The 13804-nt window shown below is 39.8% G+C and overlaps 1 long non-coding RNA gene across 1 annotated transcript; it reads left to right on the forward strand.

The window, feature by feature from the left end:
- Positions 1-9427: 9427 nt before the first annotated feature.
- Positions 9428-13091, forward strand: LOC139730040 (uncharacterized). The gene is made up of 3 exons (XR_011710904.1): positions 9428-9794; positions 10473-10487; positions 12564-13091. It is a non-coding gene; the product is annotated as an uncharacterized lncRNA (long non-coding RNA).
- Positions 13092-13804: the final 713 nt, after the last annotated feature.

Here is a 13804-nt window from a genome sequence, read left to right on the forward strand (position 1 = left end):
CGTACATTAACATGTATATTGTATCTTAAAAATTATTAGATTCTCAGATGTAGCTGTCCTTAGCAGAAGCTTCTAAAGACGAGTATTCTGTGACCTACATTGTATTATCCATAGCCCACTGATGAAATTTCACTGTAAGGTTTATTGAAACAAGGCAGTCTGCTGTGTTACATAATGGCGAGACATGTTTTACTGCACATCGCTAAGCCATTCAATGCTGCACTGGTGAAAACTTGCACAACAGCAGAACTACTAAGTTTATAAGTGAAGTAGCAAAGTGCTGTTTATGCTCTTACAGCTGATATTGAACAGCCATCAGAGAGAAAGAAAGTTGAAGTTGATTGCAGCTGAAAAAGAACAAACAAACGAAACTAAAAACAACGTAGAAAAGAATAAAGAATTCTGACTGGCATATAACTATGGTTGACTTGTTTGTCTTTCAGTCAGCAAAGAGTCGTACAGTAGATACACTGTATTAAACAGTACCCTCTATGGAGAAAAAAAAGGGCATCTGATCTAAAGTGGAACCATGGAGCATGTGTGAAAGATTCTTCTCACTAATGCGCAGGGCATAGTCTGTGTAAAGAGACAGTTGCCCATGTATCTCCATTTCATGAGATTCACATAAGAAAATGCTGGGTCATTAATTTATGGTGTCAAATGTGTTAATCCTAGTTTATTCAGCATCACCTTGATTTATGATACAGCTGTAGTAATTATAACATGCATATGACTGTTGATACAGATGTGTTGAGTTTGCAGAAGTGAAGAAGTGCAGCACCTATTTTGACATGGACCTAAAACACTGAAATCAATTTTGTTGTTATGACCACTGTTAGTATCATTTGGGTGGCATTATCATATTCAAGCTAATGCAGATTCAGGTCCTTTGGTTCACTGTAAACAAATAGGATACCAAATGAAAGGGGGACATTCTGGGCAAAGAAAGCAACAAAAAAAAAGGCAATTTTTTGCATGTGTGTTGAGCCCTGTCAGATGGGCAACTGACGACTAGCCTCACCACTGAAAGTTTTTTCCCTTTCTCAAACTGTAGAAAATTTACAAAAATGTGGTACTACAGTGTACTGTACAAGCTGTTATTTTTGCGAATTTTGTGAATCACTAGTGGACCGCAAATTTAACAAAGCACGAATATGTGGCCATGCTCAAGGGTAAAAGTGCACTTACGATAGCCTCGGTGTCAATTCGCGAAACAGTATCTTGTGAAAATGTCTGTGACCTCCTCACTTGCAAAAAATATAGCTTGTACAGTAGATTAGGAGTAGATTGTGCATGGCTGATATTTATGCAATATGCTTCATAAATGTGATGGTTAGAGATTCTCACTGCACAATCGTTTTATTCTTTGTGAATGTCTGACGTTTGCGATGCTTCATGAATGTGTCTGTTGCAGATTCTCGTCACATGTATTCCTTTGTAACCATGATGACTTTCCGCATATTCAAAACAAAACAAAACTCCTGTCGCAATAGCAACAAAGAAAATGGACTGATGGAAGATGAGTCAAAGCCGTTTTGTTGATTGACCCCTGTGGGAAGTCATCTCAAAGTTTATAGTTGTAGCAGTCTCTGCTCATGTTTTAATTCCTTGTGATGGGGGCATTGCTTAGCTATTTGCACTTTATACACATACATATTATGACACTGTGTGGTACACATATTGCCTGTGTAAGCTGTCATCACAGCTGCTTACCTTGCAGTTTGTGGTAAGAAATAAATCTCTGAAATGTTTTTTCAAGTGTTTCCTAAGAGAACTTTAGTGTGACCAGTACTGTGATAGTGCTACTCTAGTTGTTGACTTCCCAATTTTAAAATCTTGACTCGGCAAATTACATTTTTTTTTTTTTGTCAACAGATTTTCTATTTGATGATGACGTTGTATGGACACTCTCTAAAGTGGAATCATTCATATATTGTAAATAAAGCCTATTTGTGTGTACAATGTATTTATGTAAATATGAAAGTATAAAGATTATGTACTATGCTATGAACAAGAACAATAAGTGGTCTTGACTTTTCTTATTGTTGTGCTCTTTCCCCTCCCACCCCCCCCCCCCCCCTTTCTCGTTACGATATATGTGTTAACTAGTTGAAGACAAGCCCCAAATATACTAGGGCAGGCAGCTATGGGAAATGTACAGTATGGCAAAATCAGCTCATCTTCAACTGGGTAAGATATAGAGGCGACTCCAGTTATAACGAAGTCCTAGGGACCGGCAGTTTTCTTTCATTATATCTGAACAAATAAAGGGCATAAAGATATGAAGAGTTTGTTCGCAAAAACCGATAAGTCCATATTTGCCGAATGAAGATATTTGCGATTAAAGGTCAAGAAAAATAAAGAGAATAATAAAAAAATTTGTGCTTCTTTTGACCATAACTTCAAAAATGGAGCTTTATATGTAGTGACCAATATATCATTTAAAAGGTATTATTTTGTACTTTATGACACCGACCGTACTTCAAAATCTTCAAAACTGGACCTATCGGTTTTTGCGAACAAACTCTTCATATGTAGATGATAATTTTTGGCCCTGAACTTTGCTTTATTGTATCAGAAATGTAGTTATAATCTTGGTTTGTTAGAAGGGGAGTGCACTATACTGTATTTGGAGAAAGGGAGGAAATGTGTCCCCCTCCAGATAGTGGGGGGGGGGGGGTGTTTCATAAAGCTGTTTGTGAAGTTATGAACGACTTGCGAGTGACTGGTGAGCGACTACGAGCGACCGGTGATTAGTTCTTTTGCTGAATTATGGAAATATGGGATAGCACATCAGAACTGATCACCAGTCGCTCATAAGTTGTTTGTAACTTTACAAACAGCTTTATGAAATAGGGCCCCGGCCCACATCCCTGGCCTCGCATTCCCATAGTCCTCACGTCAAGGGAAAAGTATATCAAAGAGTAAAGACGATTGGATATGCAATGTATGTGTGTGTGTGTGTATATATATATATATATATATATATATAGTCATATTTATACAGTGCTCAACACTAATCTTATTTTTATTTGGTGGCCCATTCAGGCCCAGTAATATCTTTAAATCTCACATTTTGGCGACCCCGAAAAAAAAAAATTATGTATTGACTCAACCAAAAAAAAAAATCAAAATACATAGCAATCCATTTTGAATCTTAGTTGCCCGATCGAGGCATCAAAAGAAAAATTTGCTGACACAAATTTCTAGTGGCACTAGGCCATGCACTGTGCCACGACTGCTAATATTCAAGACCTGACCTGTATAGTATTTATACTTTTGCGCACGAATGCATGATTGTATCCTGCAAACCTTTTCTTTGTAGAGTTATTTGAGTTTTGGGTGATCTGTGGAGAGGTATAATTCCCGTAATCTAAACTCAAGGCAATTGGAAATGGCTGAAGGCCGTGTCACACCTTTCCAGGCAAGCTACGCGGGCTTGTTGAGGGAGGGATTTTTCAGCACGCAGGAGAATTTTCAGCGGGTGGACAAGAATGTTTGCGAGTTTCGCACTTGTTTCTTACCTGATAGACGCGTGCTACTTACCTTCTACTTGCATGTATTCCATGTGACCTGCGTGAGAGCTTTGAAACCGATCAGTTTTCTGTTACGAGCGACTTATGGGTACTGAGAAGTACCTGCGTTAGAGTTGCCTACGAGGTGCTGCCGGTAAGGGTCTCCTACTGGTGTTCTGCGTGTATCTCTGCAAGCGAATCCCCACGACTCACTCAGAACAAGTTTTGAGCATGCTCAAGGCCTTGCCTTGTCATACCGTATCCCTGGGGAAGTTTTGCGGCTTGACTTGCGGGGAAACAAATTTGCTACCCGGATCGAGCTCTCCGCAGTTGGTCCGCACCTGACAGTACCTAGCGCGCATCTCGCCTGTAGTTGCCCGGAGTTGCGCACGCAAGTCCGATATAACCGCAGTCAAGTTTTGAGCATGACTAAAACATTTTTCCGGGTGAGTCGCGGGAATGTCCGAAGTAAGAGATCCACGCAGAACGCCAGTAGGAGGCCCATAGCGGCAGCAGCTTCGCACTCCCCGTATGCAGCAAAGATCATGACATTCTGTGGGATTTCTGCCATTCCTTCAGAGGAATTCGGGTATTCCTTTACTGAGTTGTCAGCCCCCACGCGATTGGTACACAGGTCACACAGTATATACCCTACCCGCGAGTAGAATGTAAGTAGACAGCAAGTGAAGTACTGTAAAGGCCACCGCACACTACACGATCAGACTGGTCTTAAAGTCTTAAGCCAAGGCTTAAAGTCTTGAGCCAAGTCTTAAGCCAACCAGTCGTACGACCAGACACCGCACACTATACGACCCGACTGTAGTGCGCACTGCGTGCGCTTGCATTTTACTGCAGCTGAAAGCTCACGACTGGTCGTAGAAATTCAACATGTCAAATCTCTACGACTGGCGCTAAGACCCAGTCGTACGACTAGAAAATGGCAAGACTGTGACGTCACACTTCTAGTCTTAAGGTCTTAAGACCGGTGAATCGGGGCAAAATCGTGTAGTGTGCGGCGGGCTTAAGACACATGCACTGATTCGCCCAAATCCTTATCCGCCCTCCGGTATGCTGGAAAATTCCTACACGCCAGCGTAGCTTGCCCGGAAAGGTGTGACAGGGCCTAAACATGGTTGAGGGTAAAAAGATTTGCGTGCGCACCTCCGGGCGACTACGGGTGAGATACGTGCTAGGTACTGTCATGTGCGGGGTCTCCGGGTAGTAAAAATTGTTCTTCGCAAGTGGCACGTAAGGCTTGCCCAGCCGTTACTGAATGAATGTTGCCAGGCTGTCTGTGTCACAATGGGAATGGCAAGTAATGGATGTCCCATGTACACTGTCAATTGTTTGATGGGACAAGGCCTATGATGGATTCACAACTTAACCACCCAAGGTTGGCGCACTTTGAACGTGAAACTGAGGAAAGATGATAAAGATTTAAAAAAAAAAACAAAATAAAACAACAGTGACAAAAAAAAACAACAACAACAAACCCAACAAAACCCTGATTTCAGCAGCTTCTGCATGTGGAAACTATACAACATGGTCCCATCTGAACTTCACAGCTTGGCTGGGCCCAATTTTATAATCATACTACAGTATTATCATAATGTGTATGCACCAGTGAAGTAACAGTATAGCAACAGCAGCAATGATCAAAAGATCAAAACGCTTCTGTCACTCCAACTTCTCTACTGCTGCTACCACCCTTCTCTGAATCGATTCTTGCAATCAGGCCTACATATAATGCAGAGTACATTGTTGTAATGATGATGAGCAGAATACCGATTGATTGATTGATTGATTGATTGATTCGTTCATTCATTCATTCATTCATTTATTCACTCACTCATTCATTCATTCATTCATTCATTCAATCAATCATTCATTCATTCATTCACTCAATCAATCATTCATTCATTCATTCATTCATTCATTCATTCATTCATTCATTCATTCATTCATTCGTTCGTTCATTCATTCATTCATTCATTCATTCATTCATTCATTCATTCATTCATTCATTCATTCATTCATTCATTCATTCATTCATTCCTTCATTCATTCATTCATTGAATAGGCCTACCAATATTGTAGCTCGAAGTCTGATTCAAGCCCTCTGATCTTGCTTTGCCATAAAACATTGCCGTGTATAACAAAGATTGAGGGCGCGCTCCTAACTTACAGACGAGATTCCCTTTATACAAACAGGGACTCTACGGATGACAAACATCGAACGACGGAAATGATGTCGTAGAAGTCCCAAAATTATCCCCCCCCCCCCCCACACACACACACACGAACAGACACAAACATGTCCTTCTTTCTATAATTCTCTTTTCCTTTCTATCTCTCTGTTTCTGTTTTGTGGAGCATTGATAAACATATCCAACTTCTTTGGCAACCGAATAAGCCTTTATCATTATGCATATCATTAGCATTCAAATATTTTGACCTCTGAATTAGAGTACACGTTGGATGAAGTCGCTCAAGAATTCAGAGGTTTTTGAAGACTCTTTGTACTTAGCAACCACAAGAAAACAGAGGTAACAAAAATCAACAAGTTGAGGCGAGGTGGCTCAGTCGACATCATAATATCTGCCTTTCAATCAAATGGCTATGGTTCGTGCGGCAGGTTCGGATCTCTTGAGTCTAGAATGATGTGTGATATCATGCCGTCCGCTTTATTAACAATCTGAACACCTTAAGTGCCATTTCTAAACATTTTGAAACAAGTCCTTCATCAATTAGAGCAAATTAAAACATCCCAGGTGATAAAAACAAGGAAATTGTGATATCCATAATAAATTTTCTCAGTACATTATCTTTTTTAGCAGCTTTGATATCGAACATCTTAACTCAACAGGTCTTTTCCTTTCTATCTCTCTGTTTCTGTTTTGTGGAGCATTGATAAACATATCCAACTTCTTTGGCAACCGAATAAGCCTTTATCATTATGCATATCATTAGCATTCAAATATTTTGACCTCTGAATTAGAGTACACGTTGGATGAAGTCGCTCAAGAATTCAGAGGTTTTTGAAGACTCTTTGTACTTAGCAACCACAAGAAAACAGAGGTAACAAAAATCAACAAGTTGAGGCGAGGTGGCTCAGTCGACATCATAATATCTGCCTTTCAATCAAATGGCTATGGTTCGTGCGGCAGGTTCGGATCTCTTGAGTCTAGAATGATGTGTGATATCATGCCGTCCGCTTTATTAACAATCTGAACACCTTAAGTGCCATTTCTAAACATTTTGAAACAAGTCCTTCATCAATTAGAGCAAATTAAAACATCCCAGGTGATAAAAACAAGGAAATTGTGATATCCATAATAAATTTTCTCAGTACATTATCTTTTTTAGCAGCTTTGATATCGAACATCTTAACTCAACAGGAATGGAGTTAACTCGTGTAAGTTCAAACTTATCATTGTATAGGCAAAATATAATGGAAGTCCCGTGTGTAAGAGAGTCACAACCCGCCCACGTAAAAAATCCCGCTTTCCAACATTCACAGGAAAGAGTAGGGTACATAACCCGGTGAAGTGGTCTGCCCTAAGAATAAACAACTGGACACAAAGCCCATTGAAGTACAGCTTTATCATGGACTATCTAGTCATCTTCTCAAATGGAAAATGAAAACAGGATAAAACTCCACATAAAATGGAGTGCCTTATACATATTGAATAATTTTATATTGATTAAGGAAGGGGGTGAAATGTGAACCTTGGGGGAAAAAACCGGGTGGAAATCCCCCACTGACATTTGGTAAATGGCCTAATACTTTTGTGCGAATGCTCAGCGATTGTCATACCAGTGCGAATTGCAGCTTAAATATCGTCATGGTATCAGTTTCTACAGGTGGTGCGCCATATGCATGAATGATAACTTTTCAGATATCATAGTGTGTCCCAAACATTTTGGTCCTGCAGTCATTGGCAGTGATCAATTTTGAAAGCAGTCGTGTACACATGGTGTAAGAAACCAGGAAGTAAAAGTTTCTCAATCATTCATATCTTTCAAAGGAGGGTGGTCAATTATGTGAAAAGTTCATGAAGTTATATTACCAGCACTGGTCATGAATTGAAGTGTATGAACATATATTTATAAGTAATTTGTTTATAAATTGTAAGTAAAATTCATACTATTATAAGTAATGTATATTCGATAAGTATTCGAGTAAGTAAAGAACACGCGATCAATGAAAGGAAGTGATTCCAAAGATGTTATCTAAATAATCATTTAGGTATAGGACACCCCTTTTAGGGAAGACCCTATTCAGATAATAATATCCACATTTGAAACCGATAGGGTACCCCGACAAAGAAGGAACAATGAAGGGTGCTTTTACATCCTCAGCTATTATCACTTCCTGCATCGTTTCACTGGATTCACCGTTTCATCGGATGCGTAAAAAGGACGCACCCTTTGCTTGCAGAGAGAGAGAGAGAGAGGGAGAGAGGAGGGGGCGGGGGGGGGGGGGGGTGAAGGATTATAGAGGAGAGGATGGACTATGAATCTCCGCCACCTACCCATAGACAAAAGGCTTTCGCATGGGTGACGACACTCTTTTGTCTGCGAGTAATTATTAGTAGCAACTGTGATTCCATCACCATCGCATCGTATTATTCAGGCGCGTGCAAGATGTTAATGCATGTATAAATAATCATACGCATTCTAGTGAGTAGTCCTATGGCGCGAGAGAGATGTTACCCAGTATAGCGCAGCATGATATTATTGCCAACATCGATCATTGCTATATCATTTACATAATGATTGGTGGCAGGTAACAAAGGAGGTTACGGGTTAATCTCTCTCTCCCCTCCCATCCTCTCTCTCTCTCTCTCTCTCTCTCCCCCCCCCTCTTTCGTCTCTCCTCCATATTGTCGGCATGATCCAGTATAGCACGTCGAACGTGGTAAGTGCATGCAATCAGCTCATCACCCCCCCCCCCTTTAATTAAAAATCGAACTTAAAGGAAATCAATATTTTGATTTTCAATTTTCACGCGTTTTCAAAGAGATAACAGCTCTCCTAGCAACATATGCAAATAAAGCTTCTTTCAGAATCAAAAACAAAATGCTCATTGGTACCTGCATAATCATACGTACCAAGAACCCGCCAATATCGCTGTAGTACGACTTCCTTCCAATATTTCACACTGCACCTCTCGCATTCTCTCGGTCAGTTGGTTAACTGTATACCCTTCTATATTCATGGTTAACAAATAAAGCGCTCATTATTGCGATATGCGTTCCTCCCTATTGTCCTGTGTACCCTATTGTCCTGTGTATATGCTGACATGTGAAATGAAAATGAGATTTATTTATGAAATGAAAATGAGATTTTTATTTAGCAAACAAACAAACAAACATCGTCAATAAAGTCACAACAATTAATAGTTAGGATATAGTTTGGCAAAAAAAAAAAAAGAACTGGCAATAGCGTGCAGGCTAGTCGAGGCCAGTCCTTTCAATGATATAGATTATGATATAACGTATTTCTTGGCTTGCTTGATACAGAATATCATCTGTGGAAAAAATTCGGCCCTGTGGATTTTTTTCCTTCAGAATTACAAACAAAATACCCATTTGGTACCTGCAATATTTCAATCCCTATGTGTGACATGATTATCATGAACACTGCCCAGCAATATAATCTATGTTTCTGGCATGCATTTTGCGAAGAAGGCAGGAAACTTGCGCAACTCTCTGTATGAAGATCCCCAGCTTATTTCATTCGTGAGCCCTGGGCAGCGAACGTTCCCATTGGTTCTCGCCTGGTGTGCAGAGGTCATTCGCTGGCGAGCGTTCGCTCGTGTTGCCCAGCTACGTCGCGTGTCAGTCGCGTGCTTCACGTAATTAATATTCATAAGCAATGGGCGATCCCTTTCCTCCGAACGTCCTCGCATACCCCGCAGAGCGTCTATGTGATACACCTTGACAGTGACAGTGACTCAATCCTTAAAATGCCGTCATTTCAATGAATATGGTCTATCTGTACAAGGTACATACTGCGGAAGCTGATCACATTGTGTGAAAGTTGATATACATGTAGATTCGCGACTATAAAGAATTATACTATCTCGTCGGTTGGCGTGTTAATTGCAGCTACGTACGCATACGTTGTATTTGATACAGAGCCTAACCCGTGCAATCGACTGCTGCGGAGAGAAAGTACAAGTGTATCTATTCGCGTATCCTACAGCAATCGGTGCAATACTGTCCAATAGTGTGCAGAGCCTGAAGATTGGAATTGAGCGCTTCAGAAATGGCCGTGAGTATATAGACAGCCATTTTAAATTTTCTGTGAAACAATGATTTATTTTCCTTTTAGCCTCGTGTATAATCATGATGTTATTTAGATCATGTTATGTCATTATGACGTCCTTGACTATCTCTTTCTCTTTCTCTCTCTCTCTCTCTCTCTCTCGCCCTCTCTCTCTATTTATTTTCTATATCTACCCATATAATTATAATATATATATATATCATATATGCCTAGGTATATAGATAGATAGACAGATAGATGGATAGATAGATAGATAGAAAGTAGGTAGACAGATAGATATATATTTATTATGTTTGTATAAGCTAACGACTTGAGGACACATTTGGCAACATAATTGGCAACTTCAAGACATATCACTTGAAAGATAGTGCACTGTAAAACTAACAACTGTAAGTAAGCAAATACAATCGATGACCATGAACATATATTATATACGGACACGTTATATTTATCTATCCATTATCACAATCCAAGAACTTGCCAGTATTGCTGTATACGACTACCCTCCAATATATCACACTGCGCCCGCATTCTCTCGGTCAGTTAATTAACTGTACCCTTCTATATTCGTGGTTAACAATTAAAAGGCTAATTAGCGTTATGTCTTTGTTCCTCCCTATTGTTCCGTGTTTCACGGGTGCTGACATGGCTTGGCTTCTCAAGGATGAAAATACGCAGGTAAGCGAAGAAACTTAATGCTGCACCGGCATAACATTAACATGAAAACACATGTATGATCACAAGTTTTATTTGTGTATATAAATTGCATGTGCATTTCATGTAGATAAATTTCATGTCTACAATGATTTATATTTACATTCATTTTCAAAATTATGAGAACACGGTTTGTCATTTCATCACATAAAATATTGTGAAATGTTAATGCTAGCAAGATTTGATTATCATTCAAAATGCTTCACGATATGTATGTGCGATATGCGGTATATTTTGTGCCTGTTTTTATCTTGGGAGTGGGGTGGTTTATAGAAAGTATGATACATATTGAGCTCTGACGACGTGTTTCTCAGGAGCACATATTCCACTGATCCAGAGTAGTTTGCAGGCACAAACCATTGTTGATCGTAAAAGAGTTGACGCAAAGACTACTACATGCACCCCCCTGGCACCGTCCTATAGGCCCTGTGTTTTAGCTTCTCCCAGAGTACTAGTATTGCTTGCCTAGTACCTCCTTGGTACATGTATTAGATAGGCTGCAGTGCCAGGGTGGTGCATGTAGTAGTCTTGGCGCAGACTCCTTCACGACCAGGATAGGTTTGTACCTGCAAACTAGATCCATCAGAGTGATATACTCTATATCATGACACGATATCAAAAGCTTCCCTGTACTTCTCATCTCTGATTTGCTTTAAATTGTTAATCTGTTCTGACTAATTTGTGAGGATTACTTTTCGTAAGAGCGGATATTATTTCATATTCTTTCTCCATGGTTTCACGCCATTAATCTTTTTAGTTTATTTCGAACCCCATCCGTGTTTATTATCGAAGACTGTTATGGATGGTACACTTTCAGTTGAGGTAAAAGGCTTCAGGTTTCCAACTTTTTTATGATAATTCTTTGAGATAATGAGAAACCTCATATGAAATATGAAAGAGTACATAATTCTAAGAGGAATTCAACGCTTATGATTTTGATGAAAATAAATGGTTCTGAAATGTCTGAGATATCCAAAACAAAGCGATCCGAAACTAGGAGTAAAAGGTGTGTTTTTTTTATATCTCAGCGAATTTCAAACAGATTTTGATCTAATAAACCTTGATTTCCTCTGAGAATTGTATGCTATATTTAACATTTTATAAATGGGTTGTAAGTAACTCGCAAAAACTTAAAAGCTGAATCCACACCTCAACCAATACTATATACCATCCCTGTAAGAGCAGTAACGGATTATTATGATTTCGATGGATGAACGCTTGATGAAGATGTCATATCCTTAGTCGTTCGTTCATGCTTGGCAATAGCTGGACAGAGCCATTTATCCTGCTTTGCTAAACATTACATGTCCCACATCATGCCTATGAATAAAGTCCACACTTTCTCAAATACCGACCCTCTTCATCCCACACCTTCTATACCCTTCCTTCCTACTGTATACCTTTGACTCCCGCCTCCACCCCCTCCCCATCCTCCGTCTGTTTGTCGATCTTACTGTGACCAAAGAGCTACTATGCCCACTAGCTCTTTGCTGGTATATACTTCTTTGGTAGAACATGCCTTAAATGACGTCATACAAGACATCACCGTGACGATGCCCCAAAATGGCGTATTTCTTCACTGTCTCGTGTTCAATAATCTAAATTGCATCCGAAGGAATTTCTCTTCATTACTAGTTCGAAAATAGCATCTAAATAAAGTTTTCCTGAAGTACATTTTGGTATTCGCCTTATAACAGATGACATGTTTAATTATGTGTATTTCAAAACTACATACTTTTAGTGGTGAATGTCGTAACGTTGTTTTGTGAATAGAACCCGAAAAGTCCATAGAAAAACAAACAAACACATAAAACAAAACCTTTTGGGGGAAAACATCGATGACGCCGAATGTCTAAAAGAAAAATCTTTTCAACGGTGAATGGAAATTCATATGGAAAGCACCCCCCCCCCCCCCACACACACACACACACACTCCACATGGTCTCAGCTTCGGTCATTGAATTTAAGCAAAGTATTGGATTTGTGTCTGTCTTTGGAGATGCACTTTTCTATGTTATAGTTTAATCAATCTCATGGCAGATGACGAAGAAGAGAAGGGCTATCGTCGTCGGCATTGGTGTCCTTTTCCTCGTCATCCTTGTCGCCGTCCTTGCCGGAGTCTTCGCGACGCGGAAGTGACGTCATGGAAACACGGAAGTGACGTCATGGAAACACAAGCGGGCAGTATGCCTGATCGGAGACAATGACTGGAAGTCATGTGATCCAGGGAAGTCATGTACGTGATCCAAGGAACTATGAGATGACGCTCAATATTAAAGGCGGAGAACGAAGACTGTGCGTAGGACCAAAGGGCGACCTTCTCTTCTTCGACATTGAGTCTTCCTGCGTCGAATCTGCAACTGAGTTGCCTGCGTTCAAAGTACTATAACATTGTTGACTTGTTTTCGATCTAAAATGTTAGAAGTCTTTTGTAATTTGAGTGAAGGCCTTGTCTTTACGTCTTTCATGGTTACAGTATATTATATCACTATCTATCCAAAATATGTACATATCAATTTGAAAATAATGGTGTGACTCGGTCCTATACCATAACGCGCGTACTGTAAATCAGAGTGGCAGGGAGGGGGGGGGGCACGACATTAGGTAGTTGTTGTTGCATGTTCACTGCAATTAATTTTAGCATTCTTTGAAAATACAGCTTTAAGTTGAAATGTTTCTATACAGAGTTTAAAGATGAGTGAATATTTCACACTTAACACCTTTTTTTTCAATTTACTTCCAGTTTCTTGAGACAAGTGGGCTATAGGGTGTGGTGATTATGCAAGATATCTAAGACCGTTAAAATATCACTTCCTTGTGCGGATTCATACCGAGATAGTCATCTGGTCCAGGTGTTTCCGAAATCGAGGAAGTAAACTTTTTTTTTTCTTGCTGCGATTAATGGGATTGTCTATTGGAATCGCCCGATAGCATCACCATAATTATTACCAAGTCACACAACATAGTACTTACAATGCAAGATAAACACTACATTGTACTTAGCGATTTGCTCAGTTTTACGATTTTACGTTTTACGATTTGGACAAGCCCACTATAGGTGGAGCATCTTACCTACAATAAGAGCGGATGCCTTTAAACACGATGCTCCCAGGGAGGCCTATTTTTTGTTGGCAGCATGCTTTGGTCAGTCCAAAGAGAAAGCGCTGTTAGGAAAAAAAAAGCAAAGGCAAAACCAAAAACAAAACAACCTGTTTCCGGTCATAAACCAGATAACTTAGCACCTCAGGAATTGCGCGTTTGTGCTGGTATTTATACGTCGG

Source organism: Diadema antillarum, unplaced genomic scaffold (assembly GCF_040938485.1).
Source record: "Diadema antillarum isolate AM-2024a unplaced genomic scaffold, OU_Dant_1.0 seq00000288_RagTag, whole genome shotgun sequence".
Lineage (NCBI taxonomy): Eukaryota > Metazoa > Echinodermata > Echinoidea > Diadematoida > Diadematidae > Diadema > Diadema antillarum.